Source organism: Tursiops truncatus, chromosome 8 (genome assembly GCF_011762595.2).
Source record: "Tursiops truncatus isolate mTurTru1 chromosome 8, mTurTru1.mat.Y, whole genome shotgun sequence".
Classification (NCBI taxonomy): domain Eukaryota; kingdom Metazoa; phylum Chordata; class Mammalia; order Artiodactyla; family Delphinidae; genus Tursiops; species Tursiops truncatus.
In genome coordinates, this window is record NC_047041.1 from 37,605,771 (window position 1) to 37,624,267 (window position 18,497).

The window sequence follows — 18,497 nt, forward strand, 5'->3', positions numbered from 1 at the left end:
CCTAGCTGGGGAGACAATATACATGAAAAAATACCTGGAACTTAGTTAAAATGCAATAGAAGCTAATAGCTTTTAGCAAGGGCATTCGCAGAATTGTGGGAAAGGTTAGGCTATATCATTGTTTTCTCAAACTTGAGCGTGCGTCAGTCAGGAGTCAGGGTGTGGGGCTTGTTAAGCATGTGTTGCTGGGCCTCAGCCCCAGTTTCTTGAGTCCATAGCTCTGGGATGGGGCCCCCAAATTTGCATTTAAAACTCCCAGGTAATGCTGATGCTTCTGGCCCAAGAAGTGTACAAATAAGAAAAAAAAAAAAATGAGGTTTCAGAGACAGTGAGTGGAAGACATTTGGGGAAGAATAAACTTGGAAAAGTTTTTGGAGATGTGTTTTAAAAGCAGTTGGGGTAGTCCTCAGTAGATTTTTGAAAAGGAAGTGATGTAAGACCAGATAATTTGACACTTTAAGAAGACCAACTGCTTTATTTCATAGCCGAAGAAATGGAGCCAGAAAGGGCAAATGACTTAAGTATTGACTTTTATTAATGTCCTGACATTTTCCAAAAAGAATTTAAGGTAGCTTGGTTTAAGTGATTTGTACCTAGCCAGTTTGCCACACAAATGAAGTTTTAAGGAGGGATGTGTATAGTCATATCAGACATAGCTAAGAAGTTGAGGATAGTGAGAAAAGTCAATTGGATGCAACAAGCTTATGCCTTGACATATAAGGCACAGAATTTGTTTTTTTAATTGATGAGATGGTACATGATTCAAGCCCAGTGTTCTTTCTCTCATGTTTAATGTGATATGATTGCATTTGGAATATGTAGTGCTAGTCACCACTTTTCAAGAAATGCGTAGTCTGAAAAGTTATATGATTAGAGGGTTGGAAACTGTATCTTGAGTAAAATGATTGACTTGTTTCCTAAATAGAGAAGAAAGAGACCAACAACCCTATAGCAAACTAGGCAAGAGAAATGAGTAGACAGTTCATAGGAAAAATGCACATGGTTCTTAACCATGTGAAAAGATGCTCAACTTCACCCATAATAAGAAAAATGAAAATCAAAAGTATATGGAGTTACAATTTCTCACCTGTAGGTTTGCAATATTCCAAATCTGACAACATACTTTGTTGACAAAGTTGTGGGGAAACACTTTCCTATATTCCTATTTGTCATTGCAAAACAGTCCCTGTGGAGGTAAATTTTAGTAACCAGCAAAATTACATATGCAGTTGTGCTTTGACCTAGCAATCCAATTTCTAAAATTCTATCCCGAATACACACTTAGAAAAAAAAATTAAAAAAATAGTTTCAAGGGATTGGTTAAAAAACTATGGTATGTCCATGTAATGGATACTATGTAGCTGTAAAACTAACTCAGCTACTTCTCTAGGATACATTGTTAATTGAGAGAAGCAAACTAGAGGAAAGTGTGTTGTAGCGTGTTACTATTTAAGAAGGGTAGGGCTCTATACCCGCACACATACAAGTATATGATTATATTTTTTTAAAAATTGAAGGTTTAACCATAATTTTTAAAAAATGGTTACCAATAAGGGGGTGGGGGGAGGAATACGTTGGAAGGGACAATGTTGGAAGCTAGAATTCTTGGAATATACCATGTTTTGTTGGTTTGACTTTGGAGTCACTTAAATATCTTTACAATGTTATAATCAAAAAAAAAAAAAAAGAAACACCAAATGTACCTAAATATATAAACAGTTGGTGCCACAGCCACACAGATAACTATGCTAATTGCTATAAAATGCGATAATTTGTACCTCCCTAGTGGGATATGTCCTAAAGTAAAAAAGAACTGCAAAATCATCTTAACTGTTGACAATCATATTGGTGACAGTGTCAGCATTCTGAGATTGTTGTGTGGAATAAAACACTGTGAATAAGGCAAGTGAATAATTATGTGAGCTGAAGAGAAAGGAGATATAAGTTTAGGAAAATCTGTAGAGCCCTGTTTTTAATTAGAATTATCAGCGTAAACTCAAGTTACTTTAAGAAGAAATAGATATATTCAGTAGGAAAAGTATAAAATGAGCCTGCATATCTTGTCAGGTCAGATAGCAAGAAAGCTATAAGGGATGATTTAGTACACTCAAAAGACTCACGAGCCAGTTGGCAGATAGCACAATTTGAACATCAATATAGAAAATAATATCTGTAGTGGGTGGAAACGCTGAATATGTTTAAATACATGAGTTCAAAATGATACTAAATAAGAGACACGATACAAAAACCAAAGCACTAATTGATCACCATTGGAGGATACTAGCAAGCTGACAATATTTTGAAAACTGGTAAATAAGCAGAAAAGAATTCAATATTTCCTACAGTTCCCATACACACTGTACCTCTGGATAGGCAAGTAGTAAATGAAGGACACTTTTTCTTAAAAAAAAAAGTTCCATTTAATGAGTGAAAAAGGAATGATGGAATTACAGTATCATCACTTTGCAACTTCCAATGAATTAATGGAGATAATAAGCATTGGCCATGCTATTGTTCAGCTGCTAAAAGTAAACAAAGAGACTCACTCTTAGCATCACGTGCTTTCTGAGGGAGGAGCACACTATGACACATAGAGTAGTTTTGCCAAAAAGAATCATACCTAAATCTGATCAAGTATCTACCAATTTACAGGAAAGAGAACAGCATATTATGTTGAATGACACTGAAGGGATGCAGTTGGCACAATTGTTTCTTCAATAATTTGCAAGGAGAAAAAAGTGATGGAGGGGAGTTGGAGGGAAACATACAAGGTGAGAGGTACTTAGAAGATATCAACCAATCACAATATGTGGATCTGATTTGGATCTTGAATCAAAACAACTTAAAAATTGAAAAAAACATATTTTAGCATTTATGACAACTGGAAGTTTGAATATTGACTGGTTATTTAATAATAACAAGGAATTACTATTAAACTTTTAGGTGTGATAATGGCTTTACTGCAGCTATGTTTAAGACACCTACTCAGATACAGTGAAATGACATGATGTTTGGTGTTTGACTCAGAATAATATAGGGAGGGATGTGGATGGGAATATAAACAAAACAGGATTGACTGTAGTTGTTAATTATCGGAATTGAGTTCCAGAATTGGTATATGGCAGTTCATTATACTCTTCAGTTCAACTTTAGTGTAAGTTAAGGTTTTTTTTTTCATAATAAAAAATACCACCACCAACCCCGCTGAATTATGACTCACCTTAAACAATATACCTTCTTTGAAAAAATTAAGGATAATACCAATAAAGAGTAGAAATAAGGGAAAAAAACCCACCCACAAGTCTACCACTTGGGATCATTCGTGTTTCTGTTTCGTCCATTTTCTTCTAACATTATCTGTGAGTAAGGGCTATAATTATAAAAATTATAAATGTAATTTTTATTCCTGTTTTCATCCTTCCCTTCTCCCCTCACCTCCATAACAAAAGCAACTCCTACATTATAAAAAACCATTTGTAGTAATTTCATAGCCTTTCTTTCATAGCCATACACGTAAGGCAGTAGAGCCTAGTATTTAAGACCACTATTTTTGGAGTCAAATCTAGTTTCAAAGCCGGCTCTGCCATTTATTAACTGGAAGTTTTGGGGGTATATTTATTAATATCCCCGAGTCTCAGTTTCCTCATCTGTGTCACAATTTATAGGGTTGTTATTGACAGTTAATAAGATAAAGTATTAATATACAAAGCACTTTACATAATCTCTGGCACATTGTAGACATACAATATGACTAAGCAATTGTTTACTTAATCAACTAAATATTTTTAAAGATAACATGAAGGCTAACGGTGCCTTTTCAGTTTTCAAGCATGTCTTTTGATGAGTCTGATGACAACACACTATTAGGGTTGATTAATGTCTTCATAGTTTTTAACCATGGAACTACTTTTCTTTTATCAAATAAAATCTTATCAGGAGTACCGATATGTAAAACAAACAAAAGCTAAGACACTTTGGTAGAAGTCAAGGCAAGGATGGGGTCCCTTTCATTGTAGGATTCAGTACAGCAGATGTTGGTGGCTGAGTCCTTGATGGTGCCACATAATCTAAATATCTTAGTTATTTTAATTATGTCTGAGTTATTGCTGATTTCGAATTAATTGGGAATCTCAATGACTGTCACCTTATTGTACAGGTGATTTCATTTCGGAGGAGTGAATTTCCTATTAAACTAGAAGCATCTATTATGTACTACGTGCCAGTCACTGTGCCAGTTGCTACAAAGATGCAAAGATAGATCTTCATTCTCAGAAGCCCACAATCTAGAAGAAACAGCCAGGTAATTAAGTTATTTCAGAAAGTATGATAAATTACAGATATTCATGAATGATAACATTAAGAAGGGAGTTACTAAGATAAAACCATATTTTAAAGAAAAAAAAAAAACTAGGAATTCCCTGGTGGTGCAGTGGTTAAGAATCTGCCTGCCAATGCAAGGAACATGGGTTTGATCCCTGCTCCGGGAAGATCCCACATGCTGCGAAGCAACGAAGTCCGTGCACCACAACTACTGAGCCTGCGCTCTAGAGCCCATGAGCCTCAACTACTGAAGCCCGTGCGCCTAGAGCCCGTGCTCTGCAACAAGAGAAGCCACCACAATGAGAAGCCCGCGCACCGCAACTCGCCACAGCTAGAGAAAGCCCACATGCAGCAACGAAGATCCAACGCAGCCAAAAAAAAAAAAAACATACAAAGACACATGACTTCCAGAACATTACACTTGCCTGTTTAACTTTTCTTGCTGCTGCTTTTGCTGGTTCTTTCGTATACCCTTACATCGAATGGTTAGAGTTGCTCAGGGCCCAGTCATTGTATCTGTCTATATATCTACTTTTTTATAAATATATAATATATGTACATTTTTTTTCATTCTTAAGCTCATTAAATATTATCTATAATATTATCTGTAAGCTAATGACTCCCAAGCTTATGGCAGCAGTCTGAACCTCTCTCCTAATTTCCAGACAGTCTATCATCTCCATTTGAGTGTCTAAAATGACTCTCAAACCTAACATCCACAATTGTGTGCTCCTGATCTAGACCCTCAAGTCCAAACAACTCCAGAGCCAGCTCCTCACGCTGTTTTCCCATCTCAGTTAACGGCAACTCAATTCTAGTTGTTCAGGCCAAAATCTTTGATGGCAGCATTGACTCTTTTTCCCTCTCACTCCATATCTGTCCTTCCAAAATTTCTGTCAGCTTTAACTTCAAAATATATCCAGGATTTGACCACTTTTCACCATCTCCAATCTTAACTGGTCTCTCTGTTGCCTGCTGGCTATTCTCAACAGAGAAGCAGAGAGTGATTTTATTAAATGATATCATATCATGTCATCCTCTACTCCAGCGGTTCTCAACTGGGAGTTATTTATAGCGCCTCCAGGGATATTTGGCAATGTGTGTGCATGTGTGGTATAGTGCTACAAACATCAGCCTGTTGGAGGTGAGGGATGCTGCTAACCATCTTACAATGCACAGTACAGCCCTACACAACAAAACACTGTCAAGCCCAAAATGTCAATAGTGCCAAGACTGAGAGACCCTACCCCACTCCAAACCCTAAAATGGCTTTACACCTCAACCCTCACGATGGCCTCAAAAGCCTTGACTTTAACATAAATCTTTCTACCAGGGCTTCCCTGGTGACGCAGTTGTTAAGAATCCGCCTGCCAACGCAGGGAACACAGGTTCAAGCCCTGGTCTGGGAAGATCCCACATGCCGCGGAGCAACTAAACCTGTGTGCCACCACTACTGAGCCCACGCGCCTAGAGCTCGTGCTCCGCAACAAGAGAAGCCACCGCGATGAGAAGCCCGTGCACCGCAATGAGGAGTAGCCCCCGCTCGCCGCAGCTAGAGAAAGCCCGCGTGCAGCAACGAAGACTCAACACAGCCAAAAATAAAGAAATTAAATAAATAAATGTATATTAAAACACACACACACACACAAATCTTTCTACCATATTACAGCTTTTATGGCCCACCAGTGAAGCAGCTATCCCCTATACATTTTCAATTCTATGATTTAAACGTTAAAGAGGAATGAAATATATTTGAAAGGTTTTACTGATTTTAAATTTCTACTCATGTCCACCAGGGGGTGGGCTTTACTGCTAAATAATACTACACAAGCTTCATTGGCCGTGCAGCTGTGGTGGAGTCACCCTGGTAGGAGCAAGCATTCTCACAGCTACTCTTTGTGACAAAGTTTTGTCATATATAGGATACATATTGTTACAAGTGGGATAACCCATTTGCAGAAGCAAATTGCAGAAGAACTGGTTTTGCACAATTCCAAAATACACCTTTTCAATTCACTCAACCGATTAGCTCACAAAAGATGAGTTTTAAAATGTTTGTCTTGGGACAAATTGTTTTTGAATTCAGAAGTGCTATTTTAAAAAGAGTTGCTTTAAAGATTTCTGTCTTGACGTTTTGTGCACATGTCTTTCTCTTAAGCCAGTCCTGTTGATGCACTAGGGACATTTGTTTAGGCCTTCCTCCTCCTACCTGTGAGGGAGCTCCTGCACCCAAGACACTTAGGGGTGACATAATGGGTCAGGGAATCAGCAGTCCTAAGTCAGAGGCCCTCCATCCCCAACTAAGTTATGTCTCCCAGAGAGGGTTGACATGGCCACTGCATTGTTGAGCTGGTCTATGTCAAAAGTAACACCGGAGTCCTGGGTTGTATGACACACAGCTTGTGTAGCCATCAACAGTGACCTGAGACTGGGCATACCCGCGGGGCTGGAATGATATGGTTTGAGTCAAGCTATGAATGTATTGAACGACTCCTAAATGACATTTCTTTGTAGCGTTTTGCTCATTTTTGCACATTTCATGTGACATGGATTTTTGTTTGAGAGGGTTATTAGGCCTCCCTATTCCTTAGTAATGGGACAGGTCTGCCAGGGTTTCAGGAGCTCATATGGACTGGGTCATTCAGCTTCTGTTGAAAACCCCTCTTTTTAATAGTCTTAATTGTCAATGCAGCTAGAAAAATCATTTCTCCCTTGTCCATATAACAACCAACCAAACTGCTAGCTACTTCTAACCAGGATAGGGCTTGTGAATATTCTCAGTGGGATAAAATCACTAATTTTTTTTTGAGGCTCTAGGCCAAATATATTACATGCATTACCATTCTGAATAATAAACCTGGCATGTGGCAAGTTATTTTCAAGTACAGTTTTAGAGATTCCCTGAAAATGAATGAGTGGACCTGACAATAATGATGGAATAGAACAGGCATGAGGAGGTAATCTGAGAAGCCTAGAGTGTAGCTGGAAGGAAAGTGGAGCATTAGGAAAAGTGGAGTTCAGGTAGAAATCAAACACCATAGGCCAGCATAATTGCTGCATCCAACTTTTGTTTATGTTAAAATGACTTTATACAAGTCTGGGTTTATGGCATAACCATCCTACAGCTGGGTGCCTTTATAGTCAAACTAAAAGCCAAAACTAACAATTGGTTTAAAAAGAATGTATTTATATATTTTATATAAGAGAAAAAATAGATATATTTGAATCTGCATTCTTATTACTTTACATCATTTTCAAATTGTCAAGTTCTTTCCTACTGTAAATTTTATTAATGCAAGCCGAAGGTTTAAAAATGGCTGCAGGGATTCAGATACTTCTTTTAGAAATCATTCCCAAGTACCTCTCAAAAGGAATGAAAGGCTTTTTATATAATGTTTTCCTTGCCTCACCTTGTGATTTCCTTCAACATAGCAGCACTAAGCAAACAGAAGCCACAACGTAGGCTTCTGATGTCATTGGCTGCCTGCTCCTATGGTTACCAAGATGGGCCCTGGATTCCTGATCATCTATGTCAGTGAAGTGGCCTGGTTCCTAGACTATGAATATCTGGGTAGCTGTATAGAGTAGAAGAGGAAAAGGGAACTTGTCAGTATTTAGTCTCTCCTTTGGGTAAAGAAATTTGAGGATGTTGTGATATAAATTATTTTTGAAATATAAAGCACTATGCATTCTCCATGTTCTCTAAATAACTGTTCTCAATCCACTCGTCTCAAGGTACTACTGAAGGAAGAAAACCTTTTGGGAACATTTGAATGGAAGTGCAAAACAAACATTTGAATTAGGAATCGGGCTATGAATTCAGCTTGCACATACAGATCATTTGTATTAGGATATGAGATTAAAAGTCATGATGGAGATGCCAAGACACAATAGATAGTAGATAACCAAAGTGAGATGAGCCATCTTCAGGAACTTGGGAAAAGGAGGTAACTGAAAACCCAGGACACAATTCTTTTTTTTGTTTTTTAATTGAAGTATAGTTGATTTACAATGTTGTAAATTTCTGTAATTTCTGTAATTTCTGCTGTACAGCAAAGTGATCCAGTTATATATATATATATATATATATATATATATATATACACATTGTTTTTCATATTCTTTTCCATTATGGTTATTGAATATAACAACCATAGGATATTGAATATAGTTATATATATATAGTTGAATATATATTCAACTATATATATATAGTTGAATATAGTTATATATATATAGTTATATATATAGTTTTATATATATATATACATTCTTTTTCATATTCTTTTCCATTATGGTTATTGAATATAATAACTATAGGATATTGAATATAGTTCCCTGTGTTATACAGCAGGACCTTATTGTTTATCCATTCTATATATAATAGTCTGCATCTGCTAATCCCAAACTCCCAATCCATCCCTCCCCCACTCCCTGCTCCCTTGGCAACCACAAGTCTGTTTTCTATGCAGGACACAATTCTTAAGCCCCTCCAACACTGAGGGTCTAAATGGTTGAGAGCAGTACCTAGGAGAAGATTCGTTTGAAGAGAGCAGATCTGTAAAGCCCTTCTCTCCACCCAAGGAGGTAAGTTTGGAGTGTGAACCTCATGAACGGGATCTTCAGTGAATTTACTTGAAGAGCTTGATATGTTCCCTGACACTGGGGCGATAAAATGGGCTTCTCCCTGGAAAAATCTAAAATCTGGGAAAGATGGCTGGCTTAGCTAGCTTCTCTGATGGTGCCAACTAAGGACATGTTCCTGCATCCAGACTGGTTTCCATTCTCAGAGATTACTGAGTCAAGGGTATGTGAGTAGTGCTTCCAGCTGTGGGAAATGTGATCTAGTCAACTTGGAGTTGGTCCGAATTTTGTCCAAGAGGACTGCTTTGTGTGAGTAGGAGATGGGTAAAGAGGGGATCCCAGCAAAGGGTCTTCATTGAAGAGTCAGAAGACAAACCTGAGCTTTAAGGGCCCAGTGAGTCACAGGAAAGTATCTTTGCTGTGGAAAGTACAATACAAAGTTCCCCGTGGCCTGAAGGGAGATCTCGAAGGAACTCATGAAACACCAACTCTGCCCCAGCCACCGTCCTGTCGCAAGAGAAGAAATCAGTTGTAAACATTTGCCAAATTCGAAGAGCGAAGCCAACTTAGAAAAACATCATTAAAGTAAAAGCTCCCACTCTGTTTACTGTTCTTGCATCTCCCTGCTTTGATGCTGGCTGGGTCAGAGATGTTGGCAGGCTGGCAGAAGAGGACAAATGCTAAATGGGATAGAAAAGGCTCAGGACCTCTCTCCCCACTGAAATGGCTGGTCCACAGCAGTCCTCAGCTGGAGAGAAGACGTCTCAACGTTATAATTTTAAAGGTTTAATTAATACGTACGTGTGGTAGATGAATTAATTTAGCCCCATGAATCACACCTTCCAGTATTCACACCCTGGTGTAGCCCCCTCCTCCAATGATTCTGGGATGACCCTTTGTCTCCCTTTAACCAACATAATGTAAAGGAAGTGATGTTGTGCCAGTTCTGGGCCTCAGCCTTTAAGAAGGTCTGGCAACTTCTAATTTTGTGCTTTCGGGGTCATTCATCCAAGAAGGCCAGATCTGCTGCTAAAGAGACCACATGGAAAGGCCACATGGAGAGGAAAAGTCCGAGACTAGATAGAAAGGAAAAGGACCTGTCCCACTCTCCCCTGATTCTCTTCAAGCAAATCCTAATCATCATATAATTGCACCCATAAATATTTTAATATGTATCTTTACATAAAAAAGGTTCTTTCTAAAAACTTAACATTTAATTCTATTATCTCATTTGATAATGAGATAATGATCAGTGTTCAAATTTTCCTCATAGATCAAAATAGGATCTGTATAGGGTTAAAATTAAGATCTATATAAGGTCCATATGTTGCACTGATTATGTCTCTTATATCTTTCTTCATCTCAAACGTCTCCTTTTATTTCCCCTCCCACACCCCACACCTCGGGGATGAGAATCTTTTTTTCTTTAACTTTTTATACTGGAGTATAGTTATTTAACAATGTTGTGTTAGTTTCAGGTGTACAGCAAAGTGACTCAGTTATACATATATATGTATCTATTCTTTTTCAAATTTTTTTTTATTGGAGTATAATTGCTTCACAATGTTGTGTTAGTTTCTGCTGTACAATGAAGTGAATCAGCTATATGTATACCTATATCCCCTCCCTCTGGGACCTCCCTCCCCCCCAATCCCACCCATCTAGGTCATCGCAGAGCGCTGATCTGAGCTTCCTGTGCTTCACAGCATATTCCCGCTAGCTATCTATTTGACGCATGGTAGTGTATATATGTCAACCCTAATCTCCCAATTCTTCCCACCCTCCCCTTCCCACCCTGTGTCCACATGTCCGTTCTCTACGTCTATGTCTCTATTCCTGCCCGGCAAATAGGTTCATCTATACCATTTTTCTAGATTCCACATAGGTGCGTTAATATACGATATTTGTTTTTCTCTTTCTGGCTTACTTCACTCTGTATGACAGACTCTAGGTCCATCCACATCTCTACAAATGACCCAATTTTGCTCCTTTTTATGGCTAAGTAATATTCCATTGTATATATGTACCACATCTTCTTTATCCATGCATCTGTCATTGGACATTTAGGTTGTTTCCATGTCCTGGCTATTGTAAATAGTGCTGCAGTGAACACTGGGGTACATGTGTCCTTCTGAATTATGGTTTTACTCAGGATATATGCCCAGTAGTGGGATTGCTGGGTCATATGGTAGTTATATTTTTAGTTTTTTAAGGAAACTCCATACTGTTCTTCACAGTGGCTGTATCAATTTACATTCCCACCAACAGTGCAAGAGGGTTCCCTTTTCTCCATACCCTCTCCAGCATTTATTGTTTGTAGATTTTTTGATGATGGCCATTCTGACTGGTGTGAGGTGATACCTCATTGTAGTTTTGATTTGCATTTCTCTAATAATTAGTGATGCTGAGCCTCTTTTCATGTGCCTCTTGGCCATCTGTATGTCTTCTTTGATGAAATGTCTATTTAGGTCTTCCCCCTATTTTTTTTTTTAACATCTTTTTTGGAATGTAATTGCTTTACAATGGTGTGTTAGTTTCTGCTTTATAACAAAGTGAATCAGTTACACATACACATATGTTCCCATATCTCTTCCCTCTTGCATCTCCCTCCCTTCCACCCTCTGTATTACCCCCATTTTTCAGTTGGGTTGTTTGTTTTCTTGATATTGAGCTCCAGGGGCTATTTGTATATTTTGAGGATTAATCCTTTGTCTGTTGCTTCATTTGCAAATATTTTTTCCCATTCTGAGGGTTGTGTTTTTGTCTTGTTTATGGTTTCCTCTGCTGTGCAAAAGCTTTTAAGTTTAATTAGGTCCCATTTGTTTATTTTTGTTTTTATTTTCATTACTCTAGGAGGTGGGTCAAAAAAAATCTTGCTGTGATTTATGTCAAAGAGTGTTTTCCTCTAAGAATTTTATAGTGTCCAGTCTTACATTTAGGTCTTTAATCCATTTTGAGTTTATTTTTGTATATGGTGTTAGGGAGTGCTCTAATTTCATTCTTTTACATGTAGTTGTCCAGTTTTCCCAGCACCAGTTATTGAAGAGGCTGTCTTTTCTCCATTGTATGTTCTTGCCTTCTTTGTCATAAATTAGATGACCATATATGCGTGGGTTTATCTCTGGGCTTTCTACCCTGTACCATTGATCTATATTTCTGTTTTTGTGCCAGTACCATACTGTCTTGATTACTGTAGCTTTGTAGTATAGTCTGAAGTCAGAGAACCTGATTCCTCCAGCTCTGTTTTTCTTTCTCAAGGTTGCTTTGGCAAAGTGACTCAGTTATACATATACATGTATCTATTCTTTTTCAAACTTTTTTTTCCCAATTAGGTGGTTACATAATATTGAGCAGAGTTCCCTGTGCTATACAGTAGGTCCTTATTGGTTATCCATTTTAAACGTAGCAGTGTGTACATGTTGATCCCAAACTCCCTAACTATTCCTTCCCAGACCCTTCCTTCCAGGATGAGAATCTTAAAGCAGTGGATTATGAGAGGATTCAGTGAGCCAGCCACTGCTTAGGAGCCCCCAGTAACCCAACTGAGCTCCTGGGAGCTAACAAAGGACTTGCTCCCAGTGAACAGGGCCCAGCATTTAGATGGGGAAGATCAGCCAGAACAAATAACAGCACAATGAACTAGAGCTGCAGATGGGGAGAGACAAATATTTGAACAGAAAAAAAATAAAAATACACTTGAAGAACAGCCAGCATGTGAGGGGAAGGAGACTTCCTCCACCTAAAAAGATGATTTACCAACCAAACATTTGCTAAGATTGGATTAGTGGCCTAGAAGAATAATGACAAGAAATATACCCAAAATGCACAGTAGAAATGATGAGAAAAGATCACTTTTTGGTTAGATAGATTTAGGAGTTCTGACATGCTAAATAGTAATAATTTTACAGGACTTCTAGAAGAAAAAACTTACAAGAGACAAGAGTAGAACATTTATTAAGTTATAGTAGAAAACTTGCCAGAACTATGAAAGACTTGAGTCTGCATATTGGAAAGAATCAATGAGTTTCTAGTAGTATTGATTCTTTTTTTAAAGACATGTCTTAGTAAAATTTCTGAATTCTAAGGCTAAAGAGAAAATCTTACAGACTTCCAGACAGAAAAAAAACAGGTTTTCTGCAAAGGACAAAGAATCAGACTTCTCATCTGTTGTAACACTAGAAGCAACAGAGAACTAACAAACATCCCACAAACTATTTACAAAAAAAAAAAAAAAAAGCCTGCAACCTAGGAATCCTACATTAACCAAGGATCATTCTCGTGTCAAGATGAAAGAAATTTAATTGTGGTTGTGCTAGTAATCAGAGACTCTATCATCTGTGTTCTCCATATGAGGAAACTATTCTAGAAAAGACACCAAAAAAAGGACGAAAAAGAAAAATCAGTATGGAGATGTCAAGGAGAGGAAACAGTGGTGAGCAATGAAGCTTGCACAATATATTTACTTTAAATCTAAATAGATAATATTAGGCTGGGATGTTTTAATATTAGGACTCTCAAAAAGAGAAACCAATGATTTTAACTATCTCAGCAAAGTCTAACAATCGGAGATAGGAAAAAGGACTAAATAATTCCATTCCCAAAGTTTCATGGTGAGCAAGGCAGGGAGTAGAGAACAGCAAGAGAAGGGGGAATGAGCATATTTTAAAAGTTTAATCTTATTAGAATCGGGAGAAAATGAAATAATAGAACTCCTGGGGTAGGGGAGAAACTGATGGCAGCTTTTCTTCAAATAAAGTAGGAAAACATGAAAGCGTGATTGTGAGCACAGGAAAGGGAAGGCAGCCATTAATGAAATGAAAGGGAGGTAGAACTTGCAAAATATCAGGAGAAAAACTGGACTGAAGGCACCTTGGTCACACCAGTAAAAATAATGAAAAGGCAAAAAGGAAATATCATCAAAAACATAACTACAGGGAGAAGTGACAAGAAATGTGGAATTGTTCAAAAGAAGAGGAAGCCCCACAAAATAGGACTGTGCTGTAAGAGTGTAGCATGAAGAGAGTCACATTTATTCATTTATTCATATACAAAAAATTAGGTGCGTACGTATTTTTAAAAATGAACTGCTCAAGAGATTTTTTATTTTTAGAAAAAATCCTTCTGCTTTATGTAAATAAAGATAACAGTGCAATCAAAACAATAATAATAAAGATAAACTTGGGCAACGATATACAAAGTAAAAGTGGAATAACGACTCATGTGTCCTGAACTGAAAGGAAAAATGTAATTCAGGAAAGTAATTTCTCCTGACCACTAAAGTTTACTTAAGTCAAAAAATTTAAAATAGATTTTTTTTTTTTCTTTTGCGGTACGCGGGCCTCTCACTGTTGTGGCCTCTCGCGTTGCGGAGCACAGGCTCCGGATGCGCAGGCTCAGCGGCCATGGCTCACGGGCCCTGCTGCTTTGCGGCATGTGGGATCTTCCCGGACCGGGGCACGAACCCGTGTCCCCTGCATCAGCAGGCGGACTCTCAACCACTGCGCCACCAGGGAAGCCCTAAAATAGATTTTGATCCTCCCCTGCACCCTCCTCCCCTGCCCCGTGGCTAATATATATATATAACACTTCTGGCATTCTTAGGTGTTGATTTACCTTTTCCTTAACTCAAAGACAAGACACCTCACCTGAGACTTAGCACAGTGTTGCTTACCCAGGCCACAAGGTGTGGTGGTTAAGAACCAAGCCAGGCTTTAGAGGTAGATACTGGCTCAAACTCAGACTCTGTCACTATCTGGCTGTGCAACACTGGGTGAGTTACTTAACCTCTCTGAGACTCAGTTTTGTCATTAAAATGAAGGTCAATCACATAGCTGTTGTCAAGTTTAAATAAAGCGTCTAAGATGCTGATCCCATTAAGTGCTCAGTAAATGGGCTCTTATTGTTCCTCATAAAGGCAAATGTAGGACTGAATAGGTTAAGACACTAGAACTTGCTCACTTGAAAAAGTCCTTGATAGCCACTTGCTTTTCAATTATTTGTCTCTTCCAAATAAAGGGGAGTGATATCTCTGCCACTTCCAGAGCTGAGTTTCTATTCAATTAATTATTGAATCAAAGTCTGTTGTGATGTATAGAAAGAAACATGAGGTGGGGAGTCAGGAGACCTTGAGAAAATAACCTTTTCTATTTTTCATTTTAGTTTCCTCACTTCTAAAGTGTTGCAATAATACTGCTGTACTTGTCAATTCCCAGGGCCATGAGGATCAAATAAGATCATGATTATGAAAATTCCTATAAATTCCATAAACTTCCATAAATGTTGTGGTTATTAATGATCAAGTAGCAAATGCTCCCCTGGCAGCTGAACTGAGCTGAGCCCACTGGGGTACCTTACATTTGGCACTGCCTGAGTTCTGCTGTGCTCTACTTATGGAGCTGCCAAGGTTAGTAAGTTAGCTGCCCTTTCACTGAACATCCCTCTAAACCACAAGTAAGGTCCAAAGATATCTGTTTTCTTTCTTTCTTTAATAAATTTATTTTGTTTATTTATTTTTGGCTGTGTTTGGTCTTTGCTGCTGCGTGCAGGCTTTCTCTAGTTGCAGGGAGGAGGGGCAACTCTTCGTTGTGGTGCACGGGCTTCTCATTGCAGTGGTTTCTCTTGTTGTGGAGCATGGGCTCTAGGTGCATGGGCTCCAGTAGTTGTGGCATGTGGGCTCAGTAATTGTGGCTCGCGTGCTCTGGAGTGCAGGCTCAGCAGTTGTGGTGCACGGGCTTAGTTGCTCCTAGGCATGTGGAATCTTCCCAGACCAGGGCTTGAGCCCATGTCCCCTGCATTGGCAGGCAGATTCTTAACCACTGCGCCACCAGGGAAGCCCAATATCTGTTTTCTTTGGTTGCCAGCATTTGCTACTCTCTGAGTCTTCTTCGGTCTTTCGATTTTCTCCCTCTTTTCTTTCTCCCTAGTATTTTCTGTTTTGTTATTTTTGCTTGCTTTGTTTTGTTTTAATTTTACTATGCTAGTGAGTTGCCTGACTTTCCTGGCCATCAAAGACCAAAGACAGTGCTTTTTGCACTTTTAATATCCCAACCAGCCAGCCAACAGCTCCAACTCAATAAATGGAGCATCGAGAAAAGTTTATCGTGAATATGACTGGAAAATCTCAGATTTAGGAAGATCTACTATGTACCATATAATTTTGTTGAGGCCGCAAACTGCATGACACCTTGTAGTGAGGAAAGGATTTCCCCTGAAGGGAATGGATATTCTCATTGTCATGACCTGAGTTAAGCGAGGACCATGGTCTGGGGTTGGGGGAGCTTTGACTCCTCTCTGGTGCTCTGTGTCAGTTTGTTACCGAAAGTAGGGTCCAGCTGCTAGTCCCTCAAAAGCCAGTACTCGAGAGGCAAGGTTGGTGGAAAGGAAAGTTTGCTTTATTTTGGAGGCCGGCAACCAAAGGCTGATTCCCCCCTGACAATCAGTGGGCAAGAGCTTTTAAAGGGGAGTCTCAGGGGTGTCTAGGGAGAGGGAGCGGGCTACATGCAGAAACAGCACAGTCAGCTCTGACAGTTTTCTTGAAATTGGTCATGCGGTTGTTTGATCATCATCATCTTGATTGTTTTAAGTACAGTTAATCTTCGGTTCCAGGGTCAGTTTGTTCCCATTTCTTTGAGGCCAGTTCTCTGAATTGTGGCAGCCTATGTCATAGCTACAGTCTGGTCGTCATGTGGTTAACTTCTTCCACCTGATGGGGTTTCAGTATCTGCAAAACAGCTCACAGGATATGGCTCAGAATATTATCTATAGCCCTTGAGAAGGAACTAAAGGTCCTTGGCTTTGTTTAATGGCTAAACTATTATTATTTGGTCTTGTTTGATTGCTTTCCTTTGCTTCTTTGATTAAACTTATTCTTTGGCTAAAGTTTTTCTGCAGATAAAAGGCAGGTGGAGGATATGGAGTGGGGTCTGTCCTGGGAAGGCCCCATAGAGACCTGCTCTGTTTCAAGCTGGGCCTGGTCTCTGAGGAGTGGGAGGCCTGGAGCAGAATGAGCTGCACCGGCAACAAGAACAACAAGTAAGGAGAGACCAGAGCAAACAAATAACTGCTTTCCCACGGCAGAGGCAGGAAGAGCAGCAACAATAAGTGCAGAGGCTACAGCCTCAGGCAGCAGGGGGGGCCTTTGAATCTCCAGGGCTCCTGTTTGTTTTCCACTGGGCCCAAAGCAGCAAGAGATAACCCAACAAGAACGCATCTTCAGCAAGACTAGACTTCTTACTAATCTGATCGAGAGGCAGCTTAGGTTTTACATCTTGCCAATGGTGTGATGTTTGCACTTCCAGCTGGCCATACTCTTCATTCTGGTTGCAGATTGTTCAGCAGCTTTAGATGGGAGGTTTCCATGCTGTGCGTGCCACAGGAGTAGCAGGAGTTGCAAACATAGGAAAAATTCATTTAAGACGTTTTGAATACTTCAAAAATTCGTAAAAAGTAAAAAGCACGCCCATGGGCTGATACTAAATTTTAACCCATGATACTAATTTTTTTTTTTTTTTTTTTTTTGCAGTACGCGGGCCTCTCACTCTTGTGGCCTCTCCCGTTGCGGAGCACAGGCTCCGGACGCGCAGGCTCGGAGGCCATGGCTCAAGGGCCCAGCCGCTCCGCGGCATGTGGGATCTTCCCGGACCGGGGCACGAACCCGTGTCCCCTGCATCGGCAGGCGGACTCTCAACCACTGAGCCACCAGGGAAGCCCCATAATACTAAATTTTAATCCTATAAGTTAGGATTATGATTTAAAGTAATATAAACCAACCCTAACTAGCTCAAGACAAAATGGAGTATTTTATTTGAAGGACTCAGGACTTTGTCCTAGACCAAGGTTTAGAAGGCAGCCAGGTCTCACAAAGGAACCTAAGCCAGGTACCAGAGGTCAACAGGGCTGTTTCTCATCTCTGTGTTTCTTCATTCTTTTCTCTCAAGACATGCTTCCTGTGCTCCTCAGGCCTTGTAGCCAAAAATATCGCCACTACACACCCTCTGCATCTGTGTATCTGCAGACACTGACTCAATGTGCAGTACCAATTCCAAATGCTTAGGAGAGAGGATCCAGCTGGCTAACTTGACCCAGGTATCAACTGTAGAGCCAATCAACCATGGCCAAGGGCACAGAATCATGCAGTATAAATACGGTTGCCAGGAGCCTCTTCCTGTGTGTGCTGGCCCTAGGACACCTCTGCAAAGTCTACTATATGGGCCACAAATTAGGTGTTGACTTGTGATACCTAGTTTAACTAGCTTTTGTGCAAACTTTGGAATAAAATTTTTCTGACAGCTTTTGTACTTGTACTTTAAAAAATGCATTCTATAGGAGATTTGTCATCCTACCCCAGTGTAGGAGTAGGATGAATTCAGCTTGCTGTATGTGCCTCCTCACAAAGTTGTATAGACAAGTACATTATAATGAGCTACTGTATGCTGTGCTCAATTAAATCTTAGGCAACAGTTAAATGCTTCCGCTGGATGCATGGCATTTTCATGGAGAAACAGCTGGTTTTAAAAGATATGTGAATGGGTAACTTGTGATCCAATTATATGACAGCTTTAGCACTTGTGAGTTTTTGGTGCTTTCTGTCTGAC